Consider the following 13,491-nt stretch of genomic DNA (forward strand, 5'->3'; position numbering starts at 1 on the left):
GGGATTTAAGATTCATTGAAAAGATTCCTAAAAACTTAAATAATATGTAGAGTACTTTTACAAAATTTCCAGTAAAAGTATATCATGATTTTGAAAATAAAATCAAAGTCAAGAATTTGGTGCTGATAACAAAATCCTTAATTGTTCTCCATAATACGCTCCCCAAGTCGGCTTATGTTTGGTATTGTGGCCCTACCTAATATCCTGTGTCTGTTAGCCGTGAAAGGCGGTAAATGACATAAGAAATGCTCATTGTTTTCCCCACATTTTATCACTTGTCCTATGTCCCATCCTGTATGTCCCACTAGATACCGAAAGCCATAGTGACTCCCTCTTGTTTTCTTTCAGTAATAGCCACGCTTTCTCACCAAGACGCCTACGTTGCAAACCCAAGAACTGAGTTCTTTTTCCCGCTGCCTAAGCATAATACGGTCCCGCAGGCGGAGATCCGGACGATCACAGAATGCATGATGTGGTATGGTGTTAACGCGAAGACAGCTAGTGTGAATATCTTTACGGACAGTAAACTGACCATCAAGGCAATAACAACCAACAGTCTTGAACTCTAAGAACGAAACTAACGTCTTCTCTGAGGTTGGCACGATCCTCATTTTTTCGGTGTCGGGCAATGTCGGAGAAAGGGGGAATGAAAGAACAGACGATTTTGCAGTGAAGACTGCCGTCAATAAACTTGGTTAACCCGAATGGTCGACGCAAACCAAGTTAATGGCTTGGGCAACGAACTCTGTTGAACGATCGGCCGGTGGGGTCGCACAGTGTTGCCTCTCCGTAAATACGTTGGATAAACATAGTAGGAATTAACAAAGAGTTCTAAAATTTTGTACAGATGTATATTTAGGTTAATATAGAACAAAGTGAAGTATGGTCCAAATTGGTCTGTATCCCAATCACTTGAATTAAGTTCTTAAGCCTATGGAAGGCATTTATTTTAATGTACAACTTTTCCCCTGAACTATGGTTTCCTTTTTACTGATTTCCGGGACTATGGTGGAATTTTCCGACGAACATTTTTGTAGAATTTTTATACCCACCACCGAAGGATGGGGGTATATTCGTTTTGTTCGTCCGTCCTTCCTTCTGTCCGTCCGTCTGTCCGTCCGTGCGTCTGTCTGTTCGTCCGTCTGTCTGTCCGTCCGTATTTTCGTCCGTCCTTCCGTTTGTCTATCCGTCCGTACGTCTGTCCGTCCTTCCGTTTGTCTATCCGTCCGTACGTCTGTCCGTCCGTCCGTCTGTCCATCTCTCCGTCTGTCTGTCTGTCCGTCCGTCTGTCTGTCCGTCCGTCTGTCTGTCCGTCCGTCTGTCCGTCTGTCCATCTGTCCATCTCTCCGTCTCTCCGTCTGTCCGTCCGTCTGTCCGTCCTTCTGTCCGTCCGTCTGTCCGTCCGTCTGTCCGTCCGTCTGTCCGTCCGTCTGTCCGTCCGTCTGTCCGTCCGTCTGTCCGTCCGTCTGTCCGTCCGTCTGTCCGTCCGTCTGTCCGTCCATCTGTCTGTCCGTCCGTCTGTTCGTCCGTCCGTCTGCCCGTCTGTTCGTCTGTCCGTCTATCTATTCGTCTGTCCATCCGTCTATCCGTCTGTCCTTGTGTCTGTTAAAATCACGCTACAGTCTTAAAAATACAATAAGATGGGCTTTATCGGACTATATCTTAATATGGCCCCCATATAGACCGATCCGCCGATTTAAGGTCTTTGCCCCTTAAAAGCCACATTTTGACTTTGTTGTAATTGATAATTTGGCCCTGATCATTTAAGATTTGAATTTAGCTGCCATATAGAACGATCTCCGGGTGTATGGTCTTCAGCCCATGAAATATGCATTTATTGTCCGATTTTGTCATAGATTTGGGACAGTGAGTTGTGTTAGGCCTTTCGGCATGCTTCTTCAATTTGGCTCATATTCGATCTCTCGATTTAAGGTTTGGACCCATAAACGACGAAATTATTGTCCGATGTCGCCAAAATGTGGGACAGTTAGATGTGTTAGACCCCCCAACATCATTCTACAATTTGGCCCAGATCAGTTCAGATTTGGATATAGCTGCCATATAGACCGATCACTCGATTTAAAGTCTTGGCCCCATAAAATACATTTATAATCCGATTTCGCCGAATTTTGACACAGTGACTCACGTTAGACTTTTCGACATTCGTTTCATAGATGGTTCAGATCGGTCTATATCTATTCACATCTTCTCGTATAATCTTCTCCTGCTGGAGAAGATTATACGAGAAACCTCGTTTGGTATTAAATGGTTCGGGGGGATTCATTCTTAATCTTTCTAAGAACGTGTATCAACAAGTGTCGTCCTGCAGAGTCTTATTACAATAATTTTGCAGGGATACCAAATTCAGACATGGCTTGAATTACCTTTGAACCTACAGTGCTATCGAAAGCGGCTTTGTAGTCAACAAAGAGTTGGTAGGTGTTGATTTGTCCTTCTCGGGTCTTTTCCACGAATTGGCGCAGTGTGTATACCTGGTCTAGGATGGTCTTACCAGTTCTAAAGCCGCATTTATAGAGCCCAATTATCTCAATGAATTTAGGTTTTAATCTTTCACACAGTATGCCCGAGAGTACCTTGTATGCTATGGGGAGGAGACTTATTCCTCTGTAGTTGGCACATTCCGTCTTGGTTCCTTTGTTGTGTACGGGAGATTGTGTATACTGAGATTCCAATCATCGGGTATGCATTCTTCCAGCCAGATCGTGCAGACAAGCTGATGCATACGCCTTTCTTCTGGTGTTAAATAGTTCAGCGGGTAAGTTAGGTTGGAAAGAGGTTGAGGAACCAGTAATCTGCTTGTTATGCGCTCTAAATACTAAAAAAATAACTTCCAAAACGAAAATCTAAGTAAGTAATTTCATGCTACTTACAAAAACCTTATTTGTTTTCCATAACACGCCCATAAGATGATTCATGTTTCGTATTGTGTCCCCACCTCAGTGCTGGTATCTGTTAAACGGTATCTGTCAGTGGGTAACCCGTCGGCTCCTGCTACCTCGATGTTCTTCAGTCGTTTCACAGCTACTTGGACTTCATTCTGACTCGGCGGTAAACCTTCTATACCATCATCACGGGGTTGGTTCTGCGGTATTCTCTTCGCCACCATCGTCGGAAACTAGAAGTTTGGTAAAATGTTCTCTCCATATCCTTAGCATAAAATCTGTGTCCTTTACCAAATTTTCTACTTTTCCTCTGCTGGAGGATGTGCCTGTTCCAAAGCCATCGGTTTGATTCTTCTTTGGTAGAATTTCCGGATTTCACTCTGACTCCTATATATCTCAATTCGCTCACACTCACGTTCTTCCTTTTTGCCTGTTCCAAAGCCATTGATTTGATGTTTGATTCTTTGGTAGAATTTCCGGATTTCACTCTGACTCCTATACATCTCAATTCGCTCACACTCAAGTTCTTCCTTTTTCCTTTCCTTTCTGTAGAATAGACGTTTCTTCTATCTCCTTTTCTCTCGATACCTCTCCTTCATCTGGCGCCTTGCTACTGTTTGCAGGGTTGCTCTATATGCCGCATTCTTGGTTTCAGTAGCATCTCGCAATTCCTATCCGATTTGGCTGAAATTTTGCATGATGTGTTTTGTTTTGACTTCCAACAACTGTGTGAAGAACAATTCCAATCGGTCCATAACCTGATATAGCTGCCATATAAACCGATATGGGATCTTGACTTCTTGAGCCTCTAAAGGGCGCAAATATTTGCCGATTTGGCTGAAATTTTTCATGAGGTGTTTTGTTATGACTTTCAACAACTGTGTTAAGAGTAGTTCAAATCGCCCCATAACCTGATATAGCTGCCATATAAACCGATCTGAGGTCTTGACTTCTTGAGCCCTATAAACGGATCTCCCTATTTTAGTTCTTCAGCCTCTAAAGTACGCAATTCTTACTAGATTTGGCTGGCATTTTACACAATGACTTCTATTATGGTCTTCAATATTCAGTTCAATTATGGTCCGAAATGAACTATAACTAGTTTTTTTATGTTTTTTTTTTTTTTAATTGAATTTTGTATTTCCACCCCTTAAAAATTTTGTATTTTATATCCGGAGCTGGTTTTAATTGAATTTTGTATTTCTTTTTTCAGTTCTTCCTGCTCAATAAATATCTGGTAAGTAATGTGACATGAAAAAACATTTTTCTTGATGTCTTTGAAAAAGTAATTGGATTTAAGCTCTTTTGAATAGATTTGATAATGGAGACAGGTTAAAAGGCAGTACCCACTACCATGGGGGTATATATCCGTCTATATTCCTCCAAATTGCGATGCAATTGCATCAAAGAAGGCAGCTATAGCGTAGTATGGTCTGATCTTAAGTTAAGAACTGTTAAGATTCTTAACCATTGAATTCTACCACTATACATCCCATCTGATTCAAAATCGGATATCCGTATATAAGAAATTTATTGTAAATTCGTAGCCAAGTTATTTAGTTCGGAGTACGGTCTATATGGCAGCTATTTTCAAATCAAAACCCGATTGATAACGTATTAGTTGGTTGTTCCATATTTAACCCTCCGGCGGGTGAGAAAGTCACTGGAGTCCCTTTTCAAGGTCCGTGGGGACGTTTCTCCTTGATGTTCAAATAATTTAAATAAAATGTTTTCATATAAAATTTCATACAAAAGAACAAGTCCCTTTGGACCTTGTGCTTCGGCTACGGCAACTGATGACTCAACCTTCGGAGGACTAAGAGATACTTTGTAGGTTTGGAAATAAATATTTCTCTGTGTTCCAAACGGAATGACTAAATGAATATACCCCCTATACTATGGGGGTTATTATTTATTTTTATATGCTCGCTTGCTTTTATATACTTATAACAAAATTATAAGTATAATGGTTACAGAGGTTACCGACCACCATAAGTTCGGTATAAAAAGGGAAATATTGTAATAATGCTATTTACTAGTGCCAATTAACATAATCAATAATTTCGGAATTGTATTTTATAAGCACCATATCGCTATTAGATGCATATTTGCCAATTTATTTTAATTTTCATGTACTCCACTCTATTAATTCGATTCATCTCAGCCCTTCAGTTAAGAGTTTTCATGTGCTCTTATGCCACTTTCAAGGCTAAGGCTTGTGATTGCTTTTCTTTTCAAACATTAAAGATATTTGCCGGTTTAGTCACTGCAAGTGCAGTATGATTCAAACCTACTTAGAACTACTTTCAATGTTACTCAAATTATTCTCTATTTTTGTATATCTTTTATTATTTTATTTATTCTTCACATGCTGCATTTAAACTGCATTGAAGTTTTGCCCCAGGGAGGTCCCAGTATCTCAACGCAGTTCACTTTTCGGTAGTTAAACATTTTTCTCTTTCTTCTTTCGATTTGCCATTTAACTCAGTTCACTTAACTAAAAGCTGTGTTCCTTGCCATAAAACGAGAAAAACGATTCACGAAGCAAAAAAAAAAAGAGCAAAGAAAAAACTAAGAAATCATAGCGCACAGCCAATGCACCCATTAAATAACAGCCACAACCAAGTTGTGAAGTGGTAGGAAGCATCAGCATGAGCAGCTCCAGCAGCTTCAATTCCTACCACTGTTTTAAGAGGTCTTTACGTCCAATTACAAACGAACATGGATGAATACACAACGTCACAAACGCTAACACATACAGCTTACAACAGTGTTGATAAATGTTTCTGTTGTGATGGCACGAAATTAAGAAACAAATGTTTCATAAGTTTTTGAGCAATTCTTTGGAAACTTCTTCGGAAGAGATCTTCAAAAAATCTATTACATAACAAGTTAAAGCGCATTAAGCTCGGCCGGGCGGAATCTTATAAAACCTTTACCATGGATCGCTTGTGACCAGTTCTTTGAATGAATTTTTCAAATATATAAAAGCTACATCAAGAAATAGACCAATATGGGCCGTCCTTTTCATGGCTGTTAGAAGTCTTACAAAATTTCAGGCAAATCGTATAATAAGTGCGCCCTCTAGAGATTAGTTTATATGGATGGTATTTTAGGTTATGGACCGACTTAAACCACGTATGTTCAGTTAATGAACGTCATAGTAGAACATTATGTGCAAAATATGAATCAAATCGGGTTGTCATTGCGCCCTCTAGAGGCTCAAAAACTCAAACCGGGATATGGGTTTATATGGCAGCAATATTATGTACCGATTTAGACCTCAGCTGCCATAGTTATTGGAAGTCATAACAAAACATCATATGGAAAATTTCAGCCTAGTCGAATAACATATGCTACCACAATCCCTTGGTGGAGGATACAAAAACAAATCATATAAATACGAACCGAATTCTAAAAGAGAGCCGTTTTCGCAATAAATGCGATAAAAATGCAACATCAATGTACGGCCCTTGAAGCCATCACACCTAATATGGTAGAAACGTCTTCTAACCAAAGACAAACGCGTTCCATAGTGGTTGGTGTGTGTTGGAATCTCTCGCTTTCCTTTTTCATTTGCGAAGAAAATCCCCGATCATTGAGCTCGTCTTGAAAGAGAAATAAACAAACATTGTGAAATTTCATGATCTTCGCCCTAACAGGCAAAAAACTTGAAATGAAAAAATTCGGCAGAGCCCGGCTGGGATTCAAACCTGGGCACACGGAGCAACAGCAAGAGCCATTGCCGTTGTCTGGGGTTCGAAGTCATTAACGCAACTTCCAACAAATGCACTAAATCATGAGCTACCATGGAAGTCGTGAAATTGTTGCAGACAAAAAATCTATCATTACACGAACACATGCCTTGGGAAAAGTACAGCTAATAGACAGGGTTGTCGAGCGTGATTAATGGGGAATTTGTATCATAGAGGCGTTTACGCAATAAACACAATACAAATGCAACATATCACCATACGGCCCTTAAAGCCATTACACCAAATATGGTTGAAAAGTCTTTTAACCAAAGGCGAAACGCGTCTATAGTGGTTGGAGTGTGTTGCGATCTCTGGCTTTCCTTTTCCATTTGCAAAGAAATTCTCCCATGACTAAACTCACCTCGAAAGAGAAACAAACAAATAAACAAAAGAACAAAATTTGAATCCCATATGATCTTTATTGGCCTATGAATTCGCTCGGAGGGCTTAGGGTCATTTAAGTTTGGATGTATTCTATTCTTGAAAGAATTTATTTGAGTTCTAAAGGGTGATTTTTTTGAGGTTAGGATTTTCATGCATTAGTATTTGACAGATCACGTGGGATTTCAGACATGGTGTCAAAGAGAAAGATGCTCAGTATGCTTTGACATTTCATCATGAATAGACTTACTAACGAGCAACGCTTGCAAATCATTGAATTTTATTACCAAAATCAGTGTTCGGTTCGAAATGTGTTCATTCACCGTAACGTTGCGTCCAACAGCATCTTTGAAAAAATACGGTCCAATGATTCCACCAGCGTACAAACCACACCAAACAGTGCATTTTTCGGGATGCATGGGCAGTTCTTGAACGGCTTCTGGTTGCTCTTCACTCCAAATGCGGCAATTTTGCTTATTTACGTAGCCATTCAACCAGAAATGAGCCTCATCGCTGAACAAAATTTGTCAAAATTTCGAACCGAACACTGATTTTGGTAATAAAATTCAATGATTTGCAAGCGTTGCTCGTTAGTAAGTCTATTCATGATGAAATGTCAAAGCATACTGAGCATCTTTCTCTTTGACACCATGTCTGAAATCCCACTTGATCTGTCAAATACTAATGCATGAAAATCCTAACCTCAAAAAAATCACCCTTTATATTCTCACAGAAGTGGGAAAACCCCCATGGTGGTGGATGCTGGGTTTAGAGGGTGGTGTGGACCCCCAGAAACGTGGTGGCGAATGTGATTTCGTACTCTACTCCCAAATACCTTCGTGGTGGTGTTGACCCCCAAAAACGTTGTGCTGAATGTGGTTATCGATTTCGTACTTTAATCCCAAATACCTTTTATTTGAGCCCCATATTGCCATGGTCGGTAAATATGTATGTCCGATTAAGAGGTGTTTTTGGGGGTGGTGTGGTCTCCCACACACTTAGCCATGAAAAATGTCAACATCGTGCTCTACACTCAAATATCATTTATTATACCCACCACCGAAGAATGGGGGTATATTAATTTTGTCATTCCGTTTGCAACACATCGAAATATCCATTTCCGACCCAATAAAGTATATATTGTATATTCTTGATCAGCGCAAAAATCTAAGACGATCTAGCCATGTCCGTCCGTCTGTCTGTTAACATCACGCTAGAGACTTTACAAATAGAGACATTGAGCTGAAACTGTTCCCAGATTCTTTTTTTTTTTGACCATAAGCAGGTTAAGTTCGAAGATGGGCTGTATCGGACTATATCTTGATAAAGCCCCCATACAGACCGATCCGCCGATTTAGGGTCTTAGGCCCATAAAAGCCACCTTTATTAACCGATTTTGCTGAAATTTGGGACAATGAGTTGTGTTAGGCCAGTCGACATTCTCCCTTAATTTGACCAAGATCGGTCCAGATTTAGATATAGCTTTCATATAGACCGATCTCTCGATTTGAGGTTTTGGGCCCATAAAAGGCGCATTTATTGTCCGATGTCACCAAAATTCGGGACAGAGATTTATGTTAGGCCTTTCGACATCCTTCTTCAATTTGGACTAGATCAGTCCAGATTTGGATATAGATGCCATATAGACCGATCTCTCGATTTAATGTTTTGGGCTTATGAAATGCGCATTTATTGTCAGATAACGCCAACATTTGGGACAATGAGTTAAGTTGGGCCTGCAAATGGCTCAGATCGGTCCAGATTTGGATATAGCTGCCATATAGACCGATCTTCCGATTTAGGGTCCTAAGCACATAAAAGCCACATTTATTATCCGATTTTGCTAAAACTTAGGCTCTTCAACATCTTTCTTCAATTTGGCCTCAATCGGACCAGATTTGGATGTAGATGCCATTTAGACCGATCTCTCGATTTAAGGTTTTGGGCCCATAAAACCCACATTTATTGTCCAATTTCGTCGAAATTTTGAACAGTGAGTTGCCTTAGGCTCTTCAACAACTTTTTGCAATTTGGCCCAGATCGGACATATTTGCTCACTATGGCAATAGGCGCCTCAACTAAAAGGTATTACAAAAAGAATTTGATATCCAATTTTGGGGTCAAGAGTTTGGCTCTTTAAGCCCCAAATTGTCATGATCAGTAAATATTTCCTATTTGGGGATTGTTATGGAGATAGGACGCCCCTAGACTGTTGGTCCTGAATGTTGATATCAGATTCGTGCTCTACTCCCAAATAATTTTCCCTACTCGAGTCCCATATTATTATAGTCGGCTAAAATGGCCGGATGGGGGTGTTTTTGGGGATGGGCGGCCACTCATTGAATTGGCCCCGAAAATATATATCAGATTCGTGTTCTACTCTAAAATACCTTTTTTAATCCCATATTGCAATAGAAAGCAAAAATGTCCTCTTGGGGGGTGCTTTGAAGTGTTGTGAAGTGGCCCCATAGACACTTTTTGCCAAATGTTGATATCATATTCGTACTCTTTTCCCAAGGACCTTTCATTTGAACCTCATGTTGCTAAGGTCGGTTAAATTTGTCCTCTCTGGGGGAAGGAGGGCACTCCCCAGACACTTGCAACCACTTGTGGATATCAGATTCGTATTCTATTGCGAAATACCTATTATTTTAACCTCATATTGCCATGGTCAGTAAATTAGTCCAGTTTAGGGGGTATTTTAAGGAAGAAGTGGAAACATGGTCCCGAAAGTGGGTACCAATTTCATGCTCTACTCTACCCTTCATTTGAGCCCCATATTTCCAAGGTGGGTAAATATTTCCGGCGTAGGGATTTTGGGGGGGGGGGGGGGTGGTCTCCCAAACACTTGGTCCCACAATTGAATATCAAATACGATTTTTTGTAGTCTTGAAAACTTTTGGTTTTAGCCCCTTGTCGTAGTGATTTTTCTTTATACATATTTTGTGGGTTTTGGGGTGAGGCGGTCCTCCTAGATACCCCATACGAAATTTTGATACCAATTTTTAAACCCCTCAAATTTTATACCCCCCACACCAGTACTGTTCTACATGGTATTATAAGGACATACAGGACATTTGTTTGTAACAACCAAAGGGAAGAGATATAGACCCATTGACATGTATACCCATCTACTCAGAATCAGTTTCTGATTCGATTAAGCTATGTCCGTCTGTCTGTCCGTCCGTCTGTCCATGTTAATTTGTGCACATAGTAAAGTTCGCAGTTTTTTCCAATCGTCTTAAAATTTGGTACAGGCATGTTTTTCGGCCTAGAAACAAAGCCTATTGATATTGAAAAAAAATCGATTCAGGTATAGCTCCCATATATACGTTCGTCCGATTTGCAGTAACAATGCAATAAAATGGTCATTTGTTTTCACTTGACTATCAACATTACTAGTGAATTTCATGGAAATCGGTTCAGGTTTAGATACAGCTCTCATATGTTTACATCGCCCGGTTTTAACTTCTTGAGCCACAGCAAGTGACTTTATTACCCAATTATGCCAAAAACAATGCTTTCCTCGACGACTACCACAATATCTAAGAAGCTTGCTTGAAATCGGTTCCGATTTAGATATAGCCGCCATATATATGTTGGTCCGATTTTGAGAAATATCCCAATACAGTGCTCATTTGTTAACAGATTCTCTCGAAATTTGGCTGGAAGGGTTTTCTTATGAATCTTGACATTATTGGTGTATTTCATCGGACTCGGTGGGGTGGGGTATTACACAGACGGCTTAGCCCCACTTTTACCTTTCCTTACTGGTTTTGCCATAACTCTAAACACCTCCATAACATTTGGAAAGGTCATTCAAAGGTCTTATCCCATCGATCCATGTTGGGGGTATATAAGATTCGGCCCTGACTAACTTCACTTTTACTTGTTTTTAATTAATTTTCATCACCTTAGCCTTTACACCTTCACTACTCGAAATCAATTCGATGAATTGCGTTTCCAGGGTGACGTATGATTTGTCTTAATTACCCAAATGATACTCATACGCACCGATGGCAAAAGGTTAATTAATATACATACCAGAATGATGAAGCTAATGAAAATTTTTGTTTTGTTATCATACCCAGCACCATAGGTGAAGGCTGTATTAATTTAGCCATTCCATTTACAACGCATCGATATATTTATTTCCGAGCCTTCAATGTATATCCATTATCGAAATTCATCAAATTCCAAGATGATTTAGCCATGTACACACCACGTTGAAACACAACGCTATTTTATCCATAAGCAGATAAAGTCAAATTATATTTAGATGTGTCTGTCCATCTGACTGTCCATGCTAATTTGCGTAAAAAGTGCTGGTCTCAATTTTCATTCGATCGTCTTGAATTTTGATACACACATCTGTTTTGGTCTCGACAAGAATGAAGCCTATTGAAACCGGGAAATATCGGTTCAGATTTAGATATAACTCTCACTTACATGTTCGTCCGATTTTGACTAATATTACAATTTCCACTACAGCCTTTTGCAAATACATTTTCAACCGATCTTTTCACAACGCTTTCTTCTACGACAACCAAAATATTTATTGAGTTTGGTGGAAATCGGTTCAGATCTAGATATAGGTTACGTAAGGGTAGGTTGAAAAGAGGTTTCGAATATTAAGCCAAGCCCGAGATCGGCTTGTTGTGGGTTCTAAATACTAAAAAGTAACCTTAAAAAAAATCTTTGTCAGGAATTTCATGTGATAACAACATCCTTAATTTTTCTCCATTCCACGCCACTAAGTCGGTTCATATCTAGTATTGTATCTCAACTTATGTGCGGTTGGCTGTTGGCCATGAACCAGATATTCTGTTGAGGAAACCTGGTGCGTCAAATTGCCCCATCTTCGTTTTCCTTTTGAACAGTCAGATTTTAGTGTACTCTGGGTAAACATTGAGACCACTAAGTTTTAGATATAGCTCTCATACATATGTTCGTCCGATTTGGACTAACATTGGTCATTTGACGAAGGATTCCTTTTAAAATCTTCAGATTACTGGTAAGTCTAATAGGAATCGGTTTAGATTCAGATATAGCTCTCGTGTATATGTGTCTTGATATTTTCACTTCTTGTACGTCCTTGCACGCTCTTTTACCTTAAAATCTTATCATAAGTTTGCTTAACTTCTTCTACTACGACTTTCTTTATGTGAACGGAACTTGGTCTAAATCGGTTCAGATATACATATATCGTCCATATATATGTATACTTGCAGCCTATGATTCAAAATCGCAGCCTATGATTCAATAATGTTGTATTGTATTGTCGAGTTGTTGTAGATTGGTTCTCTTCTGATGAATACAAAATAACCGCAGGTGTACTACAAGACTTAGTCCTTTATTCCTCTCTTTTTCTTATTTTCATTTACCATCTTCTGAGTCAGACTTCGAACCCAATCTACTGATTTGCGGATGACAGTAATCTCTGTCATTCATATTCATTCGACCATAGGGCAAGTCTGCCTGAGATTGGAGACAGGAGGCGGATTATGGATGATACTCTCTGTCAGGGATTGCTGACCATTTCGGAGTGGGGTTGAATGAACAGAGTAGATTTTGATGCACGCAAGACGTAGTGCTGTTTGTTGTCGCGATTCGCTTACTCTTTACAATCGTCAATAATTATCGGCCACTCTTGATGTTCTGAATATGAGGCTACAATGTGATGCCCTTTGGCCACAACATTTGTTCAAAGTGTCGAAAGAAGCTTCCAAGAGCTTTGGTTTTCTTAAGCGGTGCAAGAACTACTTCATGTAATCTTGTTAATATCTATACTACCTACATTAGGCCGAGGATGGAATACAACTTTGTAGCTATTCGACCCTGTCCTGAGGAGGGCGATAGTCTTGATATGACAGTAAGGTATCCAACTCTATTGTTCCACCTGAGCACCGTCGCAACGTGGGCTGGGTGACACTGGTCTATCGTTACTTTCATGGTGTGTACCAATGATACCCGCCTCCGTTTTTCTGACGGAAGGATGTTCGTCAGAAATACGAGACTCTCAAGGAATTCACATCCGTTTGTGATTGATTGGCCAGCTGACCGAACAATGCACTACAGAGATAATTAATTTTTCGTCCGAAATGTTCGTATGTGGAATCGACTTCCGGCAAATATCTTTCCCACCGAATACGACAACCAGAAATTCAATCGAATGTCAATAAGTTTTACTCCCTCTTTCCTTCCTCCCATTCCTAACATTCCTTTCGCAAACACAATGCATTTGCATATAAGGAACACCCTATGCGTGAAGATTAAAGGAAAAAAAAGTAAGACCGTACTAAGTTCGGCCAGGCCGAATCTCCACCATGGATCGCATATGTCGAGTTCTTTTAAAAACTTTTTCGATATACATGGTGATTTTTAGCTATTATCTTTTTGGCAACACGAGTTCAAACAGCTCACGCACGTTTCGTGTTTTGTTTCACTGTCAA

General features: G+C 39.9%; 1 protein-coding gene across 1 annotated transcript in view; it reads left to right on the top strand.

The window, feature by feature from the left end:
• The first annotated feature begins 4,113 nt into the window (after positions 1 to 4,113).
• LOC106089638 (dopamine D2-like receptor) overlaps positions 4,114 to 13,491 on the top strand; it is a 189,521-nt gene continuing 180,143 nt past the window's right edge. Inside the window, exon 1 of the mRNA XM_013255555.2 lies at positions 4,114 to 4,140. The gene's annotated coding sequence lies outside the window, so the exon portion shown is untranslated. The remainder of the gene's footprint in view (positions 4,141 to 13,491) is intronic.

This window comes from Stomoxys calcitrans, chromosome 4 (genome assembly GCF_963082655.1).
Source record: "Stomoxys calcitrans chromosome 4, idStoCalc2.1, whole genome shotgun sequence".
Classification (NCBI taxonomy): Eukaryota; Metazoa; Arthropoda; class Insecta; order Diptera; family Muscidae; genus Stomoxys; species Stomoxys calcitrans.